Source organism: Eucyclogobius newberryi, unplaced genomic scaffold (assembly GCF_026437365.1).
Source record: "Eucyclogobius newberryi isolate DKJ021-1_F unplaced genomic scaffold, fEucNew1.0.hap1 SCAF_21, whole genome shotgun sequence".
Taxonomy (NCBI): Eukaryota; Metazoa; Chordata; class Actinopteri; order Gobiiformes; family Gobiidae; genus Eucyclogobius; species Eucyclogobius newberryi.
Genome location: NW_027315846.1, coordinates 24,472,929 through 24,499,170, shown reverse-complemented (window position 1 = coordinate 24,499,170; position 26,242 = coordinate 24,472,929).

Below are 26,242 nucleotides of genomic sequence, written 5' to 3'. Positions count from 1 at the left end.
GACTTTTAAAAGTTCATACTAGTTAAAAACACATGATAACATATAACATAAGCTCATACGTGTTTGCATTGTGTCACTTTTTCATTATTCTCTCACTTGTTTTGACCCCGAGGCGTTGCCAGGCGGACTTCTCACTCCCAATGGCCTGTGCAGTGTAACCAGATCATGCAACTGCGGTTCACAAATTAGTGTGTAAATTCAGAAAGCGGTGTTATTTGGCTTCCTCACTGTTATTCTGCCCTTTGTGATGACGACACCCACCGGGCCACCTGTGCACCATGTGAGGAAATACAAACTCCTGCGCCATCGGACCAATACAGAACTGCCCGATGTCCCTTTAGCTTTTGGTGAATTACAAATGGTTTCACACTTATATTTTTCATATTATTAATATTTACCTCACTGTAAAAAGGGAAGGCCAAATCAGCAGAGGCTTCATCCTACATCTTTTCAGTTTTTCTGCACATAAAGTGTTCATGTCTTAATGGAATTATGTCTGAATTTATGGGACTGAAATAAACAATAATTTACATTTGGATTGCTGCAAAGAGTTTAAAAGTTTTTTCAATGTTTTTCACATTTTTTTAAGGCAGTAAGATCAGCCAGAGCTATAATTTTCCTCCTCGTGGAAAGAATAAATGATAATATTGTAACTGTTGTGTGCAAAGTGCAAAGCCTGACAAACTGCTCTCAGTATTCAGCACATCACTCTCAAGGATCATCTCCCTTAAAGTGCCTATGACCATGATGATGTTCTAATTTTGACTAGTTGGTGTATTCATACCTGCTGTACATATTAATTATAGTTTTACACCAATCGAGGGGTGTTTGTGGAAAAAAGTGGAAAAATCTGTAGAAAATTACAAGAAATGACCTCACTCTAGGGACTTATTCCAGATGCTTAAATTATACAAAATAAACCACATTTTATGACATTTTAAACATAATTCAACTAAATAAAAGTGTTCTCATATGTTTTCATTGGTCAGATTTAAAAAAAAAGTGCCATTAGACGTGGGGTTTTTTTCAGTGTTTGCTGGGTAATTTCCCAGTGTGATGTCATCAATTACAAAACAGGAAGTAAAATGATAAACCTAAAACTGTTTTTATATTTTTAGCAACATTTAAAATATATGAAAAGTAACTGCATTTTAGTTCAAAGAGTCGCCCAAAACCTTAAACCACTGTATATTTCTTCCAGTCTCTAACCAAATAATTGCCACATCTGCTTCCACCAATACAAACATTTACTTATTCATCCAGTATAGAAAGTACAAGTACTACTAAGCCCTCCTGATGTTGTATAAATGCAGAATAATGAAAGCTTACGGCCGGTATATGAGGGCGTGTTTATGATGTTATCTGTGCCTGATTACAGAGCCGCTCGCACTCACTCTCACTGCAGCCTGGGAACAGTCTCACGCATAATTAGACATTTAACGCCAAACGGCACCAAAACGGACACGCCCTCCACCACATCAGAACATCAGCCTGCTATAAACGTCCCCCGGGCCGCCCCCCCCCCAAAAGCGAGCAAATGCATCGAAGCCGCTATGTGAACTTACTGTAAAGCCACAAGCGAACACAGCCGCCCAAAAAGATCAAATCGCACCAAACCCGAGTCCTGAGTGATGCGCCGTGTACCGACTCTCATAAAGTTATTTTTAGCAATGAAAGGTCTCATCATCGGGCCAAATTAGAGGTGCGTCAAGTTTTAGCATCAAATTACATGTATCTTTTTTCTGCAGATCGAACACGGCCGAAGTTTCACATACGGTTGCTTGAAGGCCATTATTATGTACTTTCAGGAACGAGGCCAAAAGACAAGAACAGAAGGTATTGTCTGCTGACTCTGCAGTTTGCGGTCCATGTCTCAACACTTTACATGTTTTAGGTTGCTTTGCTATCAATTTGCAATGGAAATGAAGGAACATGTGACAACAGGGCATTATTTATGTGGCAAGGCGATGTTTTTGGTCGGCTGTTGACATTTTGGGTTCGGAGCGGTTGTGCTGTGTCATTAAAGTGCACACAAAAGGAGGAGGTTTGTTTGATTTTGGTATCCGTGGATTTATTGTGCAAAAAAATGGCTTGTTTTGAGGTTTTAACTGTGTTGTAATGTTGCATTTCTATCAATAACGTGCTTTGTATACTTAATAACTGCTTTTGTTTTGTCGGCACGTGTTTGATAGAGTTTGTGGGCCACATCCAGGAAGGTGTAATCCATGGAGCTCCTCCGTGTTTTTAAAGCACGTAGGCCTTTGTCAGATGAGTTAGGGAAAGGTCATGTGAGCACACAAAATGTTTCATTCTTCAGCAGATGCAGGTTTTACGCCCCCAAACATTTGGTAACTGTAATAGCTAAAGATGTCAACACTTCAAAAGTTACATTTCCATTCAAGTTAATGGAATTTCCATTCCATAAAGGAACAACAAAGGTTATTCAGCTATGTAGTAACCACTGTCCATCCATCCATCCATCCATCCATCTTCTGCCGCTTTATCCGGGGCCGGGTCGCGGGGGCAGCAGTCTGAGCAGGGACTCCCAGACTTCCCTCTCCCCAGACACTTCCTCTAACTCCTCCGGGGGGATCCCGAGGCGTTCCCAGGCCAGCCGAGAGACATAGTCTCTCCAGCGTGTCCTGGGTCTTCCCCGGGGCCTCTTCCCGGTGGGACATGCCTGAAACACCTCCCGAGGGAGGCGTTCAGGAGGCATCCGGAACAGATGCCCGAGCCACCTCAGCTGGCTCCTCTCGACGTGGAGGAGCAGCGGCTCTACTCCGAGCTCCCCCCGTGTGGCCGAGCTCCTCACCTTATCTCTAAGGGAGCGCCCAGCCACACGGCGGAGGAAACTCATTTCGACCGCTTGTATCCGCGATCTTGTTCTTTCGGTCACTACCCAAAGCTCATGACCATAGGTGAGGGTAGGAACGTAGACCGACCGGTAAATAGAGAGCTTTGCCTTTCGGCTCAGCTCCCTCTTTACCACAACGGTCCGATGCAGCGACTGCATCACTGCAGCCGCTGCACCGATCCGCCTGTCGATCTCACGCTCCATCCTTCCCTCACTCGTGAACAAGACCCCGAGATACTTGAACTCCTCCACTTGGGGCAAGGACACCCCACCCACCTGGAGAGGGCAAGCCACCTTTTTCCGGTCGAGAACCATGGCCTGGGATTTGGAGGTGCTGATTCTCATCCCAGCCGCTTCACACTCGGCTGCAAACCGTCCCAGTGCATGTTGCAGGTCCGGCTTTGATGGAGCCATCAGGACAACATCGTCTGCAAACAGCAGAGATGAGATCCTGTGGTCCCCAAACCGGACACCCTCCGACCCCCGACTGCGCCTAGAAATTCTGTCCATAAAAATTATGAACAGAACCGGTGACAAAGGGCAGCCCTGGCAGAGTCCAACATGCACTGGGAACAGGTCTGACTTACTGCCGGCAATGCGAACACAGCTCCTGCTCCGGTCATACAGGGACCGGACAGCCCTGAGCAAAGGGCCCCGGACCCCGTACTCCCGGAGCACCCCCCAAAGGACACCCCGAGGGACACGGTCGAAAGCCTTCTCCAGATCCACAAAACACATATGGACTGGTTGGGCAAACTCCCATGAACCCTCGAGCACCCGATGGAGGGTATAGAGCTGGTCCAGTGTTCCACGACCGGGACGAAAACCACTCTGCTCCTCCTGAATCCGAGGTTCGACTATCGGTCGGATTCTCCTCTCCAGTACCTTGGAATAGACCTTACCCGGGAGGCTGAGGAGTGTGATCCCTCTGTAGTTGGAACACACCCTCCGGTCCCCCTTCTTGAACAGAGGGACCACCACCCCGGTCTGCCAGTCCAGAGGCACGGTCCCCGAACGCCACGCGATGTTGCAGAGACGTGTCAACCAAGACAGTCCTACAACATCCAGATACTTTAGGTACTCAGGGCGGATCTCATCCACCCCCGGAGCCCTGCCACCGAGGAATTTGCGAACAACCTCAGTGACTTCAGCTTGGGTGATGGATGAGCCAGCCACCGAGTCCCCGGTCTCCACTTCCTCTTCGGAAGACGTGACTGAGGGATTAAGGAGATCCTCAAAGTATTCCTTCCACCGTCCGACGACATCCCCAGTTGAGGTCAGCAGGCCTCCACCCGCACCGTAAACGGTGTTGGTGAGACACTGCTTCCCCCTCCTGAGGCGCCGGACGGTTTGCCAGAATTTCTTTGGTGCCGACCGATAGTCCTCCTCCATGGCCTCCCCGAACTCCTCCCAGGCCCGGGTTTTTGCCTCTGCGACAGCACGAGCCGCGGCTCGCTTGGCCTGCCGATACCCGTCGATGACCTCCGGAGACCTACAAGCCAGAGTGGCCTGATAGGCCTCCTTCTTCAGTCTGACGGCATCCCTTACTTCCGGTGTCCACCACCGGGTTCGGGGGTTGCCGCCACGACAGGCACCGGAGACCTTGCGACCACAGCTCCGAGCAGCCGCATCAACAATGGAGGCGGAGAACATGGTCCACTCCAACCTCCCCGGGACATGGGAGAAGCTCTCCCGGAGGTGCGAGTTGAATACCCTACTGACAGAGGGCTCCACTAGACGTTCCCAACAGACCCTCACAATGCGCTTGGGTCTGCCAAGTCTGTCCGGCTTCCTCCTCTGCCAGCGGATCCAACTCACCACCAGGTGGTGATCGGTTGACAACTCTGCCCCTCTCTTCACCCGAGTGTCCAAGACACGCGGCCGGAGGTCTGATGACACGACAACAAAGTCGATCATTGACCTCCGGCCTAGGGTGTCCTGGTGCCATGTGCACTGATGGACACCCTTGTGCTTGAACATGGTGTTCGTTATGGACAATCCGTGGCTAGCACAGAAGTCCAATAACTGAACACCGCTCGGGTTCAGATCGGGGAAGCCGTTCTTCCCGATCACCCCTCTCCAGGTGTCACTGTCATTGCCCACGTGGGCGTTGAAGTCCCCCAGTAGAACAACGGAGTCCCCGGTCGGTGCACTGTCCAGTACCCCTCCCAAGGACTCCAAGAAGGCCGGGTACTCTGCACTGCTGTTCGGCCCGTAGGCCGCCACAACAGTGAGAGACCTGTCCCCCACCCGAAGGCGGAGGGACGCGACCCTCTCGTTCACCGGGGTAAACTCCAACACGTGGCGGCTGAGCTGAGGGGCTATCAGCAAGCCCACACCAGCCCGCCGCCTCTCCCCGCGGGCAACACCAGAGAAGTGGAGCGTCCAGCCCCTCTCGAGGAGATGGGTTCCAGAGCCCAAACTGTGCGTGGAGGTGAGGCCGACTATATCTAGTCGGTATCGCTCAACCTCCCGCACAAGCTCAGGCTCTTTCCCCCCCAGCGAGGTGACATTCCATGTCCCCAGAGTTAGTCTCTGTGTCTGGAGATCTGGTCGCCGAGGCCCCTGCCGTCGACTGCCGCCCAGATCTCTCTGCACCGGCCCCTTATGGATCCTCCTGCGGGTGGTGGGCCCACGGGAGGGCGGCCCCACGTCGCTCTTTCGGGCTGTGCCCGGCCGGGCCCCGTGGGGTAAGACCCGGCCACCAGGCGCTCGCCATGGAGCACCCATCCCAGGCCTGGCTCCAGGATGGGGCCCCGGTGACGCCGATCCGGGCGACGTAAACGGCCTTGTTCGTGTCGTCGTCATAAGAGGCTTCTGAACCGATCTTTGTCTGACCCGTCACCTAGGACCTGTTTGCCTTGGGAGACCCTACCAGGGGCATGAAGCCCCCGACAACATAGCTCCCGGGATCATTCGGGCACTCAAACCCCTCCACCACGTTAAGGTGTCGGTTCAAGGAGAGGTCCACTGTCCATATCATGGGTTTTTTCCAACAACTAATCAAAAATGTTAGTAAAATGGTGCAACAACGTAGTGGCTTTTATTTTATTTATTTATTTTTTCCAAAAGTCTAGGGTGAAGAATGAAAGGGAAACTGTTGAGCTCCTTTCTGTGCCAAAGATGAGGTGTCCAAAGTAGTTTAAACATTGGGAGTGCGCACTCATTAATTGATATGTGAGAAAAAGCAGGTATCGAAAACAACATATTATGGTCTTCATCAGGACAAAGTGCACAGATCATGTGGCCATCGTCATGTGACAAATGGACTGACATACAATGTCTATAAATAAAAATAACAGACAAATGCACACAGGAAACCACATTTGGCCTGTATAGTTGGTGAATTTTTGCATACAACCTCAGATATGTATGTTGTATGCCAAATTACTTTTATATGAATACATTTCATTAATAAAGTTGTTAAGCATTTATCTTAATTTACTTTCTAATTGTTCACACTTTAGCTGTAAATTGTTAATGTTGCCTAATGCCTTGGGGCTGACTGAGGGGGATTATTCAGAGCTTATCCCCTTATCACCATCAGCAGTCACATTATATTGTGTGAAGAGTTTTGCCCAAAAACATTATTAATTAAACGAAGCTTCATTAGTTGGAAAACATAACCTGACATGAGTAACTCGCCTATAAAAGTTTTTTTTTAGATATTTCTCGCGTGGAGTTATCAATGTCCAACTCTTAACTTCTTAAATGGCACATATTACACAATATCACCTTGCAATGATCTTTTATCCTTGTTACAACAGTGTTTCCTCATCATTTGTTTACTCACAGTTGTAATTTGATTGATTCTGCATGTTGATTCATTAATTCCGTATTGTCCTGCAACTGTATATACTTATTAGATTGACTTAACCGAAATAAACTCATATCATATCATAAATTCAATACTCTTGAAAAAAGCATATATTTGTGAGTGCTCAGAGTGTGTCCCTCCACTGCTCCAGCACTCTGAGTTTGCAGTAATGATGTGGACTAACTCCACGTTTAGCATCAGCCTGTGGTGAGAGCTCTGAATCAGGCTCAAATCAAAGTTCTTGTCTGATTATGGGCCCTATAACATAACACTGCATATTTGTGTACGCTCCACATGTTTCCCAAAGACGATAGGTGCCATGGTAACAACCGCTGCGAGTAAACGGTGGGTTTCAACTGTAAAACCCGAGAAAGTACATGAGATCATAGAAGTGTTCCAGTCCTGAGGCTAGAACAATGTCAAAGTTTCAGATCTTCTCAGACTTCTTAGTCCTGGTCGTTTCATGGTTTAAAGCTTACGATAAAGCTGCAAAGTTAATATGCATCTGTTTAGAGCAATTACGTTTGCTCAAGGCCCGGAATGTTCTCTTTGTGGAAGAAAAAAGAAGATAATATTGTAACTTACATATTCAATTACTTCTTTGTGTCTGAAGCCTCTAACACTGCTCCAGGGCTGTGTGTTTGACTTTAAACACCTTTCTGGGCAGAGTTTGCATGTTCTACCTGTGTCTGGGTGGATTTCTTTTGGACTTGAGTTTCTCCCATTGACCCAAAACATGCACCACACGTCGAATCCTTCAGCTGCGGTCGAACTGAAGATGTGGGACCACCGCTCCAGAAGGTTTGCCCCAGTGTCGTGAGGAGTCAAATTCAAAGGGCAATAAAGACTGATGTTACGGGCCCCAAGCTCCGGGGCTGCTGTAGCGTGTGCAATCTGAACATTTAGCAAGAAGCAAAAGCAATGATGAACCGAAGCGTTGCTTTTCATGTCTAGATCGTGCAGGAAGATCCAGGAAGTTCCACAGTCAAAACCAACCTGGTGCAACACTAACCCTTCAGGAAAGTACTTAATAATGACACATACTATTTATATTACTTTACCAAAATAACATATATATTTAATTACTGTAAAATACCAAATTACCAAATAATAATACAACTAAAAACAATGTGGTGACATATTCCAGGTGCATCACACTAACTTAAACTAACCCCATCCTTATCGATGACCTCGGAATTAATGGTGCAGCGCTGTGTGTTCACCTGACGCGCTGAAGTCTCAACGCTTTAGCAGAGAAACGAAGTCCAACGACAGGAAATATCTCCAATATACTAAGGCAAAAACGAGTCCCGTCCTCCTTTCTCAGGTTATGGATTAAACAGCAGCGTGGAGCAGTGACAGGAGATAACAGGAGACAAGAGGCTACTTCGGTTGCTATCCACAGTCCATATTCATAAGCTAAGCACGGATGAGCAGCGGTGTTTGGAGCTGAGATGATTCCCTTTTCGACAGGGTTCGTAAAAAATGAGTTGTGGTATGTGCGTACAGGAGCACCCAGGCCGTGCTTTGGCCCACTTCCTACAATCGATGACGAACCCTCCAAAAGGTCACACACATTACAGTTAGCTAGTCTACATTACTTCTGTCAAAAATATAACCTTGGTAAGTTAATGATGCTGATCTTTCCGATGCTGTTTTGGAGCTGGTGTGAAACAAGGACAGAGAAGAACGATCCGAGCTGTTAATGCCAGGTTTGGCACATCGTGACCTTTAATCAGCCCGGCGTGTTGCACAGTCACGAACCCCACTGCAGATAATCGGGAGCCAAAGTATAGCTTGCAGTAGCGGCATGGGAATATAATTAGCTCGATTCAAACGAAGCTAACCACTTGTGTGAGACTGGAGGTGGAGAAGGCTGCAATCAGCGAGGGGCTTTCACGTGCGGGGGATAGTGAAAGTAAAGGGCCCTCACATAGTAAAGGCAAAGTGCTTCTTTAAGGTGCATTTAAAGAAACTCTGTAAATCTATGTTGAAGGTGACACTCTGTAATTGGTAAACATGTGACTGCGTTTGGCATGTGGGAGTCATGCACTAAATGTCAACTTTACAGCTGATTATCTCGCTTTAGAGCGGTATATGTGGATTTAAAGTGGATGTATTTGTTAAGCCACACATCTGCTTGGAGCTCACTTGTTTACATAATCACACATGTTCCTCCTATTTATGTGGGTGTCTTCTCAGTGCTTCATCAATCTCAAACATGCACAGTAGTAGTTTTCAATTCACTTTTTTGCATCTATCTCTCTCTATTATTTTTCCCTAAAAATAACTGATTGAACTGTTATTAACCCGCCATTTACCTTAGCAAATGTACATCGAGTACATCATATCAGTCTATTTAATAGCTAAATGTACATTCTTTTGTTTAACATTCTGTCTGTTTCCATGTTTTTTTTTTTGCCTGGAGTGTTCCACAGTGCGGCAATAAATAAAACAGTAAACGGCAGCAGGCCTAGTTACACGATAAAGGATAAAAGGATAAGTTTAATGCCATATTCAATTCAATTTATCATAGGTCGAGTGGGCCACTGCGCTTAGTGCGTGTCCTTCCCGAGTCTCATCCCCATTTCACACTGCGCTGTCAAATAAAGTCTACGGGCCAAAAAATCCATGAAAAAACGAGAGAAGATGTAGAGAAACAGATTAGTTTACATTCACAGGAGTTAAGAGAATGGATAACTGTGAAACACTTCAGGCAAAACCATAAAAAGCAGAGCAGACCACCCCACCAGAACAATTACACTCTGTAACTCTGCTTGTCTCTACATAAATGTCATATCTTTGCCTGGAATGTGCCGCAGAATGGCATTAAACATATCTACCATTTAGTTCACTTTGTTTTTATTGCACAAAGATGCCTGGAAAAACCTGTAACTTGGTCTAGTCATTAACATCTCCATGGAGACCAGCAGGTGGACAGACCCTCCAACAGAAAAGTTACATCGTGCCCCTTCAAGTATGAGTTTTAATACGTTTTTTTCCGAACTGTGTTTGAATACTTAGACATTTAGTTTGAAGAGGCCCCTAAAACACACATGCTTCAAAGTTATAATTTGTACATCTAATAGTATCTTTTTTAGTAGCAGACATTTGCACAACTGCCCACTGTGGCCGAGGAGTGGTGAGGCCGTAATCGAGGTTAGTAATAGCTTAAAGTGGGTTTTACATCGGTACCCTGTAAATAATGATTATAACCTTCCTGGGCAAACAAATAACCCAACATTTCCATCCTTCCAAAGCGCTGTGAGCTGCTGTACTTCGACTGTGGCTGACCCAACGACAGCTCGGGCTCCATCCCAGAGCGAGGTGTCCATTTTGTGTTTCCACTGGCCTTTCCACCTGTCCAAGAGCCACAGACCACATCCAGAGTCCAGTCCAAACGGCAGCCTGCTCTGAACCAGCAGGGTAAACAGGAGCAGTATTAGCAGTGTCAGTCTCCACCGCAGGATCTGAGGCCCACATTTTGGGGAAAGCTGTTTGAAATTCTTCCCCGTTAAGACTGGGGGAAAATAGAAACTGGCTAGACTTGAAAGGAAGGTTTAGTCATCCAATGTTGACAATACGAATGAACCTGTTAGTGCAAGGCTAATATCACAATATATCAAAAAGTTTTCAAAAAATGTTCTTGCAACTGAAACATGAACGGTAAGTGTCCGAAACGTTCCGTGTACATGGTAATAGTGCTGCAATTAATATGATGTTTCTATGTGCTTTTGAGCTTACGCAGTTTAGATGGAAGTCAGTGTAAAGCCATGGAACAGCAGCTGATTACCCTGTGAGATGTTAGTGAAGAAAAAATGTATATATATAAAGAATCTAAATATAAAGAGTAAAGACTTAGATACCCATCGATACAATGTGTCTCAGACGGTGATGTGTGACATAAAACTGCTTTAAGGTACAGTATCCATCCATCCATCCATCCATCCACTTTCTACCGCTTGTTCCCTTTCGGGGTCGCGGGTGACTAGAGCCTATCCCAGTGACTTCGGGCCTTAGGCGGGGTACACCCTGGACAGTGGCCAACTCGTCGCAGGGCCATAAGGTACAGTAATGCAACATATATTTTTGGACATCTTTGATTTTGTCTCTCATTTAATTCATATACACAGTTTATCAGGCTAAATGAGGGAATGGTCGGTAAGCTAAAAACGCTTGCTAGCACTGAAATTATTTAGCTCTAGCGATTAATGATTCATAATTATGTAATTTGAACTCTGACCTGGGTTTTGGATCAGAGACAAGATTCCCCAAATGTGCACAAATGAAAGAACATGCAATGATTAAATAAGATACACATGACACAACCTCGCACACACAGTATATTTACAGAGAGTACACGTACTTTAGAGCTTTACAGTGTAGATCTAGAGGAACGTGGACCTGCTTGTTATACTGTAGATCAAATGTATCACTTTCATCAAGCCTTTGACCAAAATAGTTTCTCTTTTCTTTTTTTTTGTCTAATTGTAGTAATGTGACTACAATGATGTCACCAAAGCAAGCGGACCACCTAGTATTACCGTCTGTTTATTTAAGAAACTCTCTTCATAGTCACTTCAAAGTCCCATTCACAATCCTCTTCAGCTTGTGCCGTCTCATATTCTGAATTTACCACACGCATTTAAGTAAAGTCATCACATTATGCACCAAAAGGAGATTGTGTTTAGGAGTTGGTTAGGGAAAGGCTTAACAGAAGACATGTTGTCGAGAAAAATGGTCCGGAAACCAAAAATAGTCATCAGGCCGAGCAGGCAGTCATTGGACTTAAACCTGTACGGCGCAGTGGAAGTGACATTATAATTACGCCATGGGGAGGACGGGAAAGTTTGACATGTGGATGAACAGGTTTGTACTGGTCTGTACTGGTCTGTACTGGTCTGTACTGGTCTGTACTGGTCTGTACTGGTCTGGTTCTGGTTTGATGCTGCGGTCACTCCACACAGCTGCTCTATTTGGATATTATACTGCACAATGACTCACAGGGTTTGACTGGGCCCCGTAAAGCACTAGCATGGACTCACTACACCCTCTGCTAGGACAAACGTACTGATGTTCACCTAAATATATTCTTATCTTAATTAAAGAAAGGTTAGATTCACTATCACTACCAACCTATTTAGTTTCAGAAATCCACTCGGCGCTTTGTAAATCTGGTAAAAAGCCTTTGTACATTCAAACGCACAATAATAACGCAGGAGCTCAATATCCTTTAACGCAACATTTGTGCACCAGGTTTGCAAAGTAGAAAGAGTAAAGACCTGCTGCCCATGGATACAAAATGGCTCTGACCCACTACAATGGAACTCTAGCACGTGTCATGTGACGTACCTCGGCATAAGACGGTTAATGGTACGGAGTCATGCCATGTTTCAACGTATATTTGACCCTGAACTGAAGCTCTGTGCGATGAGTTGGTCGGTGTGAGGAAGGAAGAAGGAGAGGCTGAGGAAGAAGCTGATGGTTCTGCTGCAGGTGCGGTTCTGCTGCAGGTTCTGCTGCAGGTGCTGTTCTGCTGCAGGTGCGGTTCTGCTGCAGGTGTGGTTCTGCTGCAGGTGTGGTTCTGCTGCAGGTGCGGTTCTGCTGCAGGTGCGGTTCTGCTGCAGGTGCGGTTCTGCTGCAGGTGCGGTTCTGCTGCAGGTGCGGTTCTGCTGGTGTGAAGGAAGGCTGCTGCATTCACACTTGTCCTTGTTTGTCCGGATGTAGACTTGGTTTGGTCCTATTCTAAGTCCTGGTTTATTCCTGGCCTAGTAGCTCCAGATTTAGCTCCGGTTTGGTCCCCATTTAGATGCAGTGTTTGTGTGAATCTGTAGTCTCTGACTTTGTTGGCCCTGTATAGATAATATTTGCAAGGCCATTAACGGTAAGTTCTATGTAAGTCCTCTCCCTCTCTATTAAACTCTAATACTGATGTGCAATTCTGTCATATGTGCAATTGCTGTTGGTATTCATGTGCAATTCATGTGCAATTACTGTGAAATTCATGTGCAATCTATGTGCTGTCGTGACACATATTCATGTGCAATTACTGTCGTGATCACATGCAATGGTATTTATGTATTTATTTATTTATTTGTCTATGGGAGTTTTTATTTATTTATAGGAGATCTTCTACTGAAAGTGTTTTTCAGACTTCCTATAAGTGATCTGTTCTTCTGTATCTACCTCTGTATCTTCCTGCGTTGCACCAATGAAATTTCCCCATGTGGGAAAATAAAGGAATATCTTATCTTATCTTATTATTCCAAATTTCCCAGTTGAGTGACATCACAGGTTGAGCTCTGAGGTGTCCCGTGCTGTTTTTAAAACTTGCTCTGAGTATTTCTGCCGTCAAATTGTGTTTATTACCACTGCATGTTCACATTAGCATTTCAGGACAAGCTAGCTTTTGCTTATTTCCCCATGATAACTAACTTCTAACACCAATAAGAGAACACCTCAATTATAAAGATATAAAGTAATGCAGTATGCTGTCAGTAGATACAATATTTTAAGTTCTAAAGATGCCAAAGCAGAGGTTCTAAAGAGCATGTCATGTTTAAAGGTCAAAAGGATAATATGTGTCCTTTAAGCAACATATTATAGGTAAAGAGTAAGGAAAGACATTCAGGAAATGGTCAAAAGGAGGAATCTCACTATGCTAAGGCATTCACAGACACTTTTATGTGAACTTCAACTTATGTAAACTTTAGCTTAGTTTTTGCTGAGCTCCGGGTTCTTTTCCTCAGACGAGCGCATGAGGTGGTCGTGTTTGGAGGGGCCTGCTGCAGACGTGTTTCCATGCTGCCCTCTGTGACCAGCTGACTCCCACACGACTGCAGCAGCTCATTTCAGATAAGTGCGGGTCTAATGGCGGCTTCAGCGTGATTTCCTTTAGCCGGCAGACGATAAATCAGTCCCAATTTCACAGCATTGTACCAAACTGCACTCGCCGCAGTTCCGTCTTCCTGTTAGATTTCTGAATAAATGAAAATCTCACGACTTTCTCTGTCTGGTTTTCAATTGTAATTTCATGTCATTTACGTTATGCTACATAGGCATAGATTTTCTCGAACATTTTCTTTATTCATTGACACGATTTGGGAGATTCAGACGACACCAGAAATGAGTTTTTCAAAGGTTACACATGGTCCATTGACTGCTTTTGATACAAATCCTTTTTCCTCTCCATTATATCTTTGGTCATCGTCCATATGAGTCCCTGGACAAACTCTTAAAAAGTGTTTTCCCTCAGCCAAAATATCCCCGACAAACATGGTGCGGCAGCTCTCCAAAGCCTTGTGCAAACAGAGGAGAAGGCTGCAGCAGCAGGCGCTAACCATGCGTCTGCTTTCGGGAACTATTCTGGGATGTTCTGATGTCTGTGGATTACCAAACACAAACTACAAAACATGGCCATATTTTGGTCCAGACAGACACAACACCAGCTCTTTGCAACATTCCTGGTCACACGGTGGAGTTAAATATGAGAAATGTGGTGTTTCATTGGGATTAGCACAGCGCGATGGGGATTATACGTCGGCACTATCAACAAAGCAGTCTGTTTGGAAACTGGAGATAGAAAACTGGGCTTGGTTCCCTAAAATGCCTTTTGCCACATTCAAAGTTTGCTTTTGCTTCAGAAAGTGTTTTGGTTGAAGTAAAGCCAAGCCCCTCCTACTCTCTGTTCAAACGGTTTGGAACATGGCACTTACTGTAACTTATTTACTCAGCTTAATAGCGTTTAGTTTATTTGACAACGGTCTGCATTATTTCTCAGTCCTCTGTTCTTTGTTTCTATATTTTTTCTCTGATTGATTAACTCGCCTGTTAATCCTGCCCATTGGAAGTCTGGGAGACATGACCTGGTCTCAGGCAATGAAGCTCAACAAGTACATTTCTAATAATTTTTTTCCATAGAGGATTAGAAAGCGTCAGAATTTTTTTTTAAATACAATTATAGGTTTTATGATCATTACTTACAGCAGGGGTGTCCAAACTTTTTTCACCAAGGGCCACATTTTGAGTCTTAAACGGGGCAGAGGGCCACAAACAACTTGACGATGTTGAATTTGTTGAATGACAAAGTGAATAATTCAAAATTTTGCATTGGACGTAATTGCGGTGAGCCTCCACACCTTCAATTAGACTTGGAACATTAATATTAGGTTGGTATAACATCCATATGCCTGAATTTTCCCAATTTCACAGTAAAAAGTACTACTTTTTGTTGTTTGGGCCGACATAGCAGGAAGCTGGAGGGCCATAAAAAATTGGTTTGAGGGCCGTTTTTGGCCCCCGGGCCCTAGTTTGGACATGCCTGACTTGCAGCATCGTTGACTAGCTCCGAGCAAGCTTTCAACATTTAATACACATCTTTTGGAATCCCTCTTGGAAACATTAATGGAAAATCTACTTACTCCGTAGTATCCATGTATTAATATGCACTTTGTTACAACTTCAAAATAATCAGAAGTGGAAGAATTTAATATGGTTTTGTCGTGGGCCTCTGGATATGACTTCATAGGCAGTCACCCCATTTACATATAGGCCAGGAAAACCGGAAAACTGTCCTAGTCCAATTTAAACACATTTTTCAAAATGCATGTAAACCCTGATTGAAAGATCCCAATAACGCGTGTGTGAAGTGTGTGTAGTGGTGTTCCTGCTGCACGGAACAGTCCCATCACACCAGGAGCAGACGAGGAGAGGCTTCAACTGCACCAGGGAAGGAACCGACAGGGAAATATTAGACATGTGTTTGGACGTGGACTCACTGGTGTTGGATCAGCACCCTCCATCACGCACTAGCACGTGTGCTTCAGTTTTGATCTGCAGTGAAAGTACAAATTCAGTGTGTTTATTTGAGCTGCTGAGCAAAAAACAATTAAGCTACACAGTTGCTCATGTCTGAAAATCAAATGCTCAACAAAAATGTCTGCCGTTTTTATGCGCAATCATAGCTACAAAGTCTTAGTGCTGATGCTACATTACCAGACACCCCTGAATGTCTCTCGTGAGCCCCCGTTCACAGCTAATTGGTTGTTTTAGCTGCTGTAAACTGGGACGAGCGTGGTCTGACCTGTTTTGGGACAGGTTTAGCACAGTCTGAGTTCTCTGTGCATGCAAACATAGTGACTGAGACAGCCTGCTATAGGACCAGAGGGTGACCAAGGTGCGACAGGAAAACTTGTCTGGAAGATAAGTCTGTACAGTGAGGAAAACAAGTATTTGAACACCCTGAAACTGTCCATGGTGTTGTTTACCGCGGCCCACATGGTGTCCTGCCCACCGCCAAACTGGTGCACATTGTCCCGGACGTCCCCCTGTGTTGGCCTGCCGTGTCCCTGACTCTTTTAGCTCTGCACAGATCTACACTGTGTGGGCTGGCTAACAGTAGTGCTGCATATTTCAGACCGCCTGTTCTCAGACAAATATAGTGTGGAGAAACGACACTTGTCCAGTCCCTCCACAAGCCATTATGGTGAGCTAACGACCTGCTGCAGCCGAGGTGACACTCCGCACGGTAAATATTGTTCTTGGATGTAGCTCTGTATTTGTGGCTCAGAGACATCCGCTCCGGTCGCATCTAATTAAGATAAAGGAACATGTGCAGGGAGCAATCAGTTTTCTGCACTACCAGCCTTTAGCATTAGCATTATCAGCATTTATTATTAGCTTTATCTTCACCTAGCAAGGTTTATTATTCATATTCAGTATTAGCATTCTTAGCATTTTGTAATCTGCGTGGGCAATAACCACGGAATTCTTAAGTCTGCAAAGGTCTGGGTGGGAACTTTGCGCTGTCTAGCAAATTATGCACATTAAAAACTGAAAATCAAAAACATAATAAATCTTGTGAATCAAAACAAAAACAAATAAAAGAATCAACATTTATTTTGTTTAGTTTCTGAACGAATGATTCACAGATTCAATTGACATAATACATGTGCAGTTGTAAATGTTGACTTTGAGCAGAAAATGTCTGACTGAAAGAAACATTTTTCCAGGCTGGAAAGCCAAATGTTTGTTGCTATATTGAACTGTACTTACTCTATTTTCTATTATTACTACAACTAACTAAATAGCTGCACAACAGGCTCTTTTTACAAGACCTAACCAAAGAGCAAAATGGCCACCATCAGTGTCCCGAACGAGCTAAAAACAACAAGCATTTAGCGAGCGAAGCAGTTCAGGAAGCTGCCAACTCGCTGTTTGAAAGGTTTAAAGAAGAAAAAATAAAAGCTATCAAGGCATCATGTACGAAACTTTATCTACTACCACTGACAAGAGTTGTGCAGTAAAGTGTCGAACATGGAGGACAGTATGATGTCAGCGTGCAGACTGTTAACACGCTCTTCACCTCGGGCTTCTCATCGCACGTCCAGCACTTCAGGCAAATGCATTCCCAACAGTGCATTTCATTGTAATGTTTTCAAACCGTGCAGCGCTTCTGCCTTAGCAACTTAGCAGCGTGCGCTGGGGAACAATGGAAAGAAATGTCTTAACAGTTAAATTAATAATATTTAAACGAAATCTGTGACTGTCCAGCTAACAACACTGTAAAAAAAAATGTTGAGCCTGTTTTCATTTGTTTGTGGCCAATTCAGCAAATTATCAAAACTAATCTGGGCTGTGGCTTTGTGATTAATTTAGCTGACAGCTGGTTTACACCGCTGTTTTTCTTTACTGCATTCAGAACGCTCTTAAATCCAAACTGTCCCAGTTCTCATTTACCTCTTGCTCCATGTGCAGTTACTTCAACAACTTTCGTTCCAGTGTGTAGTGCAAGTAATGGGTAAATACATTGACAGAAACCAAAGGCATTTGGCTAACTGTAATATTTATTAAAGATGCTATACTTATTTCTAAAATGGGAAAAACAGAACTATTACATCCAGATTATTCACCGCGATAAGTTTCTAAGCACTTTTCACAACTTTCAGAGCCCAGAGCGGAGTTCTGTCGTCACTATAAAGCTGACAACAACAAGCATGCTAACAGCACAACACCACGCTTGCAGACAGGACACAACAGCCTCATTTTAACATTAAGAACTGCTATTACAACATACTGGGGCAAAACCGGTTCGACTTTATTACATGAAAAAATATATAATAATACGTAGAAAACGATCAGTAGCAATTAACAATAAAAAAATGCATGACCAAAACATCCTCCGTGTAGCTTACTTCAGTCATCTCAGCCAGCTTGATTATTCCTCTGTGATGAATTGTTGTATGTCATTACAGGTGACATAAAAAGCCTTCTCCACACAGCGGTTTTGTTTGAGAGCTTTAGTTGTGAAATGGGTAAGTGGCGAAAAGAGACGGTGAAGCCTGACATTTGGGCTGCAGGCTGGATGTCGAGGATTAGTCATTATCCTTAAATACAGGACTGCACCACCTCTACTTTGAGCCCAGGATCTCATTACTGCAGCTATGTTCCTTTGATTTCTCCAAATGATGCCACAATAAGCTGCATCTGTGCAATGTTTGGTTTAGGACCTGCAGAAGAAAACTCTTTTTTTCAACTTTTATTCGCGTTATAATGCTGCTTTGTCATAGTATTTTATCATTTAAAGCAGCTGCACCTGATTCTTTTTCATGTAATAAAGTAAAATCTATTTCCTTACAGTACAGATAATTGTAAAAACATCTGTTATTAGCTTCAGTGTGACGTTAAAGCTCGTCACACGTCACAATGAATGATTAAGATGGCCAGAATGCATCAGGTAAGTGAGCGATACATGTGGACTGCTATAAAGAGTCTAAAATGAACAAATTCTGTTTTTCACATTCTTAAAAATCAGGTAGGCCTACGTCATCTATATTCAAAGTATATTATTATAATCTAGTTTATTTCATTTGTATTTATCTTTATTTTTGATTGCAGATTTTGGTTGCAACTATGACATTTCATATTTTGTGATGAATATCGTTTTATTCACATCATCCCACATATATAGCCCTCACTAACTTAAATGCTTGGTCCCACTGCATGATGTCATCCGGTTGTAATCCAGAAAGCAGATGATGTGATGATAATGCATTGTCTTTATTGTTAACCGCATGTCGTGCTAAAGCAACATAACAACGTGTCCATTGTGTTCCCAAACGGCATCATTGTTCTCTACTGCCCCCTAATGCTTCGTTCCTGTGGGTGTCACCATAACAATGGGCTGTCCTGTGTCCCCTCGTCCCTCTGTTGTCTGATGTCTCCAATGTACATTAAATGATTACTCAGACATGTATGAACCACTCAAAAACATAATATGCCGTCTTTGATAGCCCCTTTAAGACGGCATATTATGTTTTTTGAGGAATATTTAGGATTAAACTATAACATGAAGACAAAATGATCATGTCCTTTGACTTTTTGTTAAAAACTGCAGACGTGAGCTCTCTCTCTCAAGCAGCAGACATTGTTATACGCATTTTTATTGTTGAAAAATGGCTGCTTTACATTTTTTACCCCACATGTATGACTCCGAGTCTGAATTTTTTTGAATAATCGCAAGTAAATACAGAAGAAGGGGGAGAAGATAGTGGTCGGTGTAAACAGACATTTTCATAATTGCACTTTTTACCGGCTTTCAGCTTCAATTCTCCAGCACAGGCCAGTATTTAAGTTTTACACTACAGCCTACATAGAATAAAGCTTTAAAGCTGTAAACTAACCACTCAGCCAACGTGCCGCTCGCAGGTAAGTCATTTCATCCTCAACTGGTGCTCGACAAAGGCACATTTTCAATACTTTCAATAGCGTGGGACTGGACTGGTTGCTTTTACATGTTTTTCATACACACTGCAATCGTTTTTGTGAACGAATACCAAGACAAATGTGGCCAAAAGTATTTTTAAAACCCTGAATACAACATTGTACGTGACCTTTAACGGGCCAGTTGAAATAATGTTCCGGAGCGACCTTTTTACCCTCAGACTACATTGTATACACGCGTGCCATTTTTGTAACACCTCATAAAACGTCTGGGTGAATATTTCTAGTTCATTTACATCTTGGCTACCGCTCGCTAAAAACTACCCCATTTCCTTGGCAATAAAAACAAAGGCTCGAGGAAACCAGCAGCTGACTCAGAGCTTTCCACAAATACATACAGCACATTATGGTCCTCCAAATCTCACCCAGGCTGAAGAGGTGTAGAGATGGAGTGATATCAGGCTGAAGTAGGGCCTGGTAGGGTGTTTCTGAAGTTAGCCTTTTCTGCACATTGGGGATATAGGCAACTTAAGAAATTCTTTGTCGACTAAAAACGTGCATGGATTAATCGACCAGAAGTGAAAAGGCAGATGAAATAGTGCTGTTGTCTGGCGTCCGCTTCTCCCTCTGATCTCGGACGCATCTACAATACAGGATGACTCAAACATGCATGAAACATTGAAAATTCGATGATCACAAATAAGTACGGAGAAGTAGGCGGAGACAGGGGGTAGGCAAAAACAGAAATTTCCTGGCACTCAAGCCTCAGATGTTGGGCAGTAGATTTTTACTTAAACATGCAGATACAACTGAATAAATAATAAATACAACTCTGAGTAGGCTTATATGTATTTGTATGTGTATGATCCAGTAACTCTTTCTATGGATCGTCACAGAAACAAAGAAACACTAGAGGCAAGTTAGCTGTGTCATGTCCAATAGCATCACCACCATATGCATTGCCAATAAAGCAGGGTTTGAACCAGCAACCTGACTAACCCACGACCTTATTGCAAAACAATGCTCGAATCCAATTTCACATTAAACCCTTAAACCCATTTTGTCTTGTCTATAAAACGCATCATGAGAATCTGCATTGCCCGTACATCACGTTATGTCCACACAAGTGTCTCATGTGAAGGCTGCTCTCTGCAGGCCGCACGCTGTGATGATTGTAGCACAGAAGAGTTTAAACTCACCACACTCCCCTGCTGGGACACGGGACGGAGAGCATGACAACACACCCCACGACAACACACCCCACGACAACACACCCTACGACAACACACCCCACGACAACACACCCCACGACAACACACCCTACGACAACACACCCCACGACAACACACCCTACGACAACACACCCCACGACAACACACCCCACGACAACACACCCTACGACAACACACCCCCACGACAACACACCCTACGACAACACACCCCACGACAACACACCCCACGACAACACACCCCACGACAACACACCCTACGACAACACACCCCACGACAACACACCCTACGACAACACACCCCACGACAACACACCCCACGACAACACACCCTACGACAACACACCCCCACGACAACACACCCTACGACAACACACCCCACGACAACACACCCCACGACAACACACCCCACGACAACACACCCCACGACAACACACCCTACGACAACACACCCTACGACAACACACCCCACGACAACACACCCTACGACAACACACCCCACGACAACACACCCTACGACAACACACCCCACGACAACACACCCCACGACAACACACCCTACGACAACACACCCCCACGACAACACACCCTACGACAACACACCCCACGACAACACACCCCACGACAACACACCCCACGACAACACACCCCACGACAACACACCCCACGACAACACACCCCACGACAACACACCCCACGACAACACACCCTACGACAACACACCCCACGACAACACACCCTACGACAACACACCCCACGACAACACACCCTACGACAACACACCCCACGACAACACACCCTACGACAACACACCCCACGACAACACACCCCACGACAACACACCCTACGACAACACACCCCACGACAACACACCCTACGACAACACACCCCACGACAACACACCCTACGACAACACACCCTACGACAACACACCCCACGACAACACACCCTACGACAACACACCCCACGACAACACACCCTACGACAACACACTCCACGACAACACACTCTACGACAACACACCCCACGACAACACACCCCACGACAACACACCCTACGACAACACACCCCACGACAACACACCCTACGACAACACACCCCACGACAACACACCCCACGACAACACACCCTACGACAACACACCCCCACGACAACACACCCCACGACAACACACCCCACGACAACACACCCCACGACAACACACCCCACGACAACACACCCCACGACAACACACCCCACGACAACACACCCCACGACAACACACCCTACGACAACACACCCCACGACAACACACCCTACGACAACACACCCCACGACAACACACCCTACGACAACACACCCTACGACAACACACCCCACGACAACACACCCTACGACAACACACCCCACGACAACACACCCTACGACAACACACTCCACGACAACACACTCTACGACAACACACCCCACGACAACACACCCCACGACAACACACCCTACGACAACACACCCCACGACAACACACCCTACGACAACACACCCCACGACAACACACCCTACGACAACACACTCCACGACAACACACTCTACGACAACACACCCCACGACAACACACCCTACGACAACACACCCCACGACAACACACCCCACGACAACACACCCCACGACAACACACCCTACGACAACACACCCCACGACAACACACCCCACGACAACACACCCCACGACAACACACCCCACGACAACACACCCTACGACAACACACCCCACGACAACACACCCCACGACAACACACCCTACGACAACACACCCCACGACAACACACCCTACGACAACACACCCCACGACAACACACCCTACGACAACACACCCCACGACAACACACCCTACGACAACACACCCTACGACAACACACCCTATGACAACACACCCCACGACAACACACCCTACGACAACACACCCCACGACAACACACCCTACGACAACACACCCCACGACAACACACCCTACGACAACACACCCCACGACAACACACCCCACGACAACACACCCTACGACAACACACTCCACGACAACACACCCTACGACAACACACCCCACGACAACACACCCTACGACAACACACCCCACGACAACACACCCCACGACAACACACCCTACGACAACACACCCCCACGACAACACACCCTACGACAACACACCCCACGACAACACACCCCACGACAACACACCCCACGACAACACACCCCACGACAACACACCCCACGACAACACACCCCACGACAACACACCCTACGACAACACACCCCACGACAACACACCCTACGACAACACACCCCACGACAACACACCCTACGACAACACACCCTACGACAACACACCCCACGACAACACACCCTACGACAACACACCCCACGACAACACACCCTACGACAACACACTCCACGACAACACACTCTACGACAACACACCCCACGACAACACACCCCACGACAACACACCCTACGACAACACACCCCACGACAACACACCCTACGACAACACACCCCACGACAACACACCCTACGACAACACACTCCACGACAACACACTCTACGACAACACACCCCACGACAACACACCCTACGACAACACACCCCACGACAACACACCCCACGACAACACACCCCACGACAACACACCCTACGACAACACACCCCACGACAACACACCCCACGACAACACACCCCACGACAACACACCCCACGACAACACACCCTACGACAACACACCCCACGACAACACACCCCACGACAACACACCCCACGACAACACACCCTACGACAACACACCCCACGACAACACACCCTACGACAACACACCCCACGACAACACACCCTACGACAACACACCCCACGACAACACACCCTACGACAACACACCCCACGACAACACACCCTACGACAACACACCCCACGACAACACACCCCACGACAACACACCCTACGACAACACACCCCACGACAACACACCCTACGACAACACACCCCACGACAACACACCCCACGACAACACACCCCACGACAACACACCCTACGACAACACACTCCACGACAACACACTCTACGACAACACACCCCACGACAACACACCCTACGACAACACACCCCACGACAACACACCCCACGACAACACACCCCACGACAACACACCCTACGACAACACACTCCACGACAACACACTCCACGACAACACACTCCACGACAACACACTCCACGACAACACACCCTACGACAACACACCCCACGACAACACACCCTACAACAACACACCCCACGACAACACACCCTACGACAACACACCCTACGACAACACACTCCACGACAACACACCCTACGACAACACACCCCCGCGACAACACACCCTACGACAACACACCCTACGACAACACACCCTACGACAACACACCCTACGACAACACACCCCACGACAACACACCCTACGACAACACACCCCACGACAACACACCCTACGACAACACACCCTACGACAACACACCCCACGACAACACACCCCCGCGACAACACACCTCACGACAACACACCCCACGACAACACACCCTACGACAACACACCCCACGACAACACACCCCACGACAACACACCCCACGACAACACACCCTACGACAACACACCCCACGACAACACACCCTACGACAACACACCCCACGACAACACACCCTACGACAACACACCCCACGACAACACACCCCACGACAACACACCCCACGACAACACACCCTACGACAACACACTCCACGACAACACACTCCACGACAACACACTCCACGACAACACACTCCACGACAACACACCCTACGACAACACACCCCACGACAACACACCCTACGACAACACACCCCACGACAACACACCCTACGACAACACACCCTACGACAACACACCCTACGACAACACACTCCACGACAACACACCCTACGACAACACACCCCCGCGACAACACACCCTACGACAACACACCCCACGACAACACACCCCACGACAACACACCCTACGACAACACACCCCACGACAACACACCCTACGACAACACACCCCACGACAACACACCCTACGACAACACACCCTACGACAACACACCCCACGACAACACACCCTACGACAACACACCCCACGACAACACACCCTACGACAACACACTCCACGACAACACACTCTACGACAACACACCCCACGACAACACACCCCACGACAACACACCCTACGACAACACACCCCACGACAACACACCCTACGACAACACACCCCACGACAACACACCCTACGACAACACACTCCACGACAACACACTCTACGACAACACACCCCACGACAACACACCCTACGACAACACACCCCACGACAACACACCCCACGACAACACACCCCACGACAACACACCCTACGACAACACACCCCACGACAACACACCCCACGACAACACACCCCACGACAACATACCCCACGACAACACACCCTACGACAACACACCCCACGACAACACACCCCACGACAACACACCCTACGACAACACACCCCACGACAACACACCCTACGACAACACACCCCACGACAACACACCCTACGACAACACACCCCACGACAACACACCCTACGACAACACACCCTACGACAACACACCCTATGACAACACACCCCACGACAACACACCCTACGACAACACACCCCACGACAACACACCCTACGACAACACACCCCACGACAACACACCCTACGACAACACACCCCACGACAACACACCCTACGACAACACACTCCACGACAACACACCCTACGACAACACACCCCACGACAACACACCCTACGACAACACACCCCACGACAACACACCCCACGACAACACACCCTACGACAACACACCCCCACGACAACACACCCTACGACAACACACCCCACGACAACACACCCCACGACAACACACCCCACGACAACACACCCCACGACAACACACCCCACGACAACACACCCCACGACAACACACCCTACGACAACACACCCCACGACAACACACCCTACGACAACACACCCCACGACAACACACCCTACGACAACACACCCTACGACAACACACCCCACGACAACACACCCTACGACAACACACCCCACGACAACACACCCTACGACAACACACTCCACGACAACACACTCTACGACAACACACCCCACGACAACACACCCCACGACAACACACCCTACGACAACACACCCCACGACAACACACCCTACGACAACACACCCCACGACAACACACCCTACGACAACACACTCCACGACAACACACTCTACGACAACACACCCCACGACAACACACCCTACGACAACACACCCCACGACAACACACCCCACGACAACACACCCCACGACAACACACCCTACGACAACACACCCCACGACAACACACCCCACGACAACACACCCCACGACAACACACCCCACGACAACACACCCTACGACAACACACCCCACGACAACACACCCCACGACAACACACCCCACGACAACACACCCTACGACAACACACCCCACGACAACACACCCTACGACAACACACCCCACGACAACACACCCTACGACAACACACCCC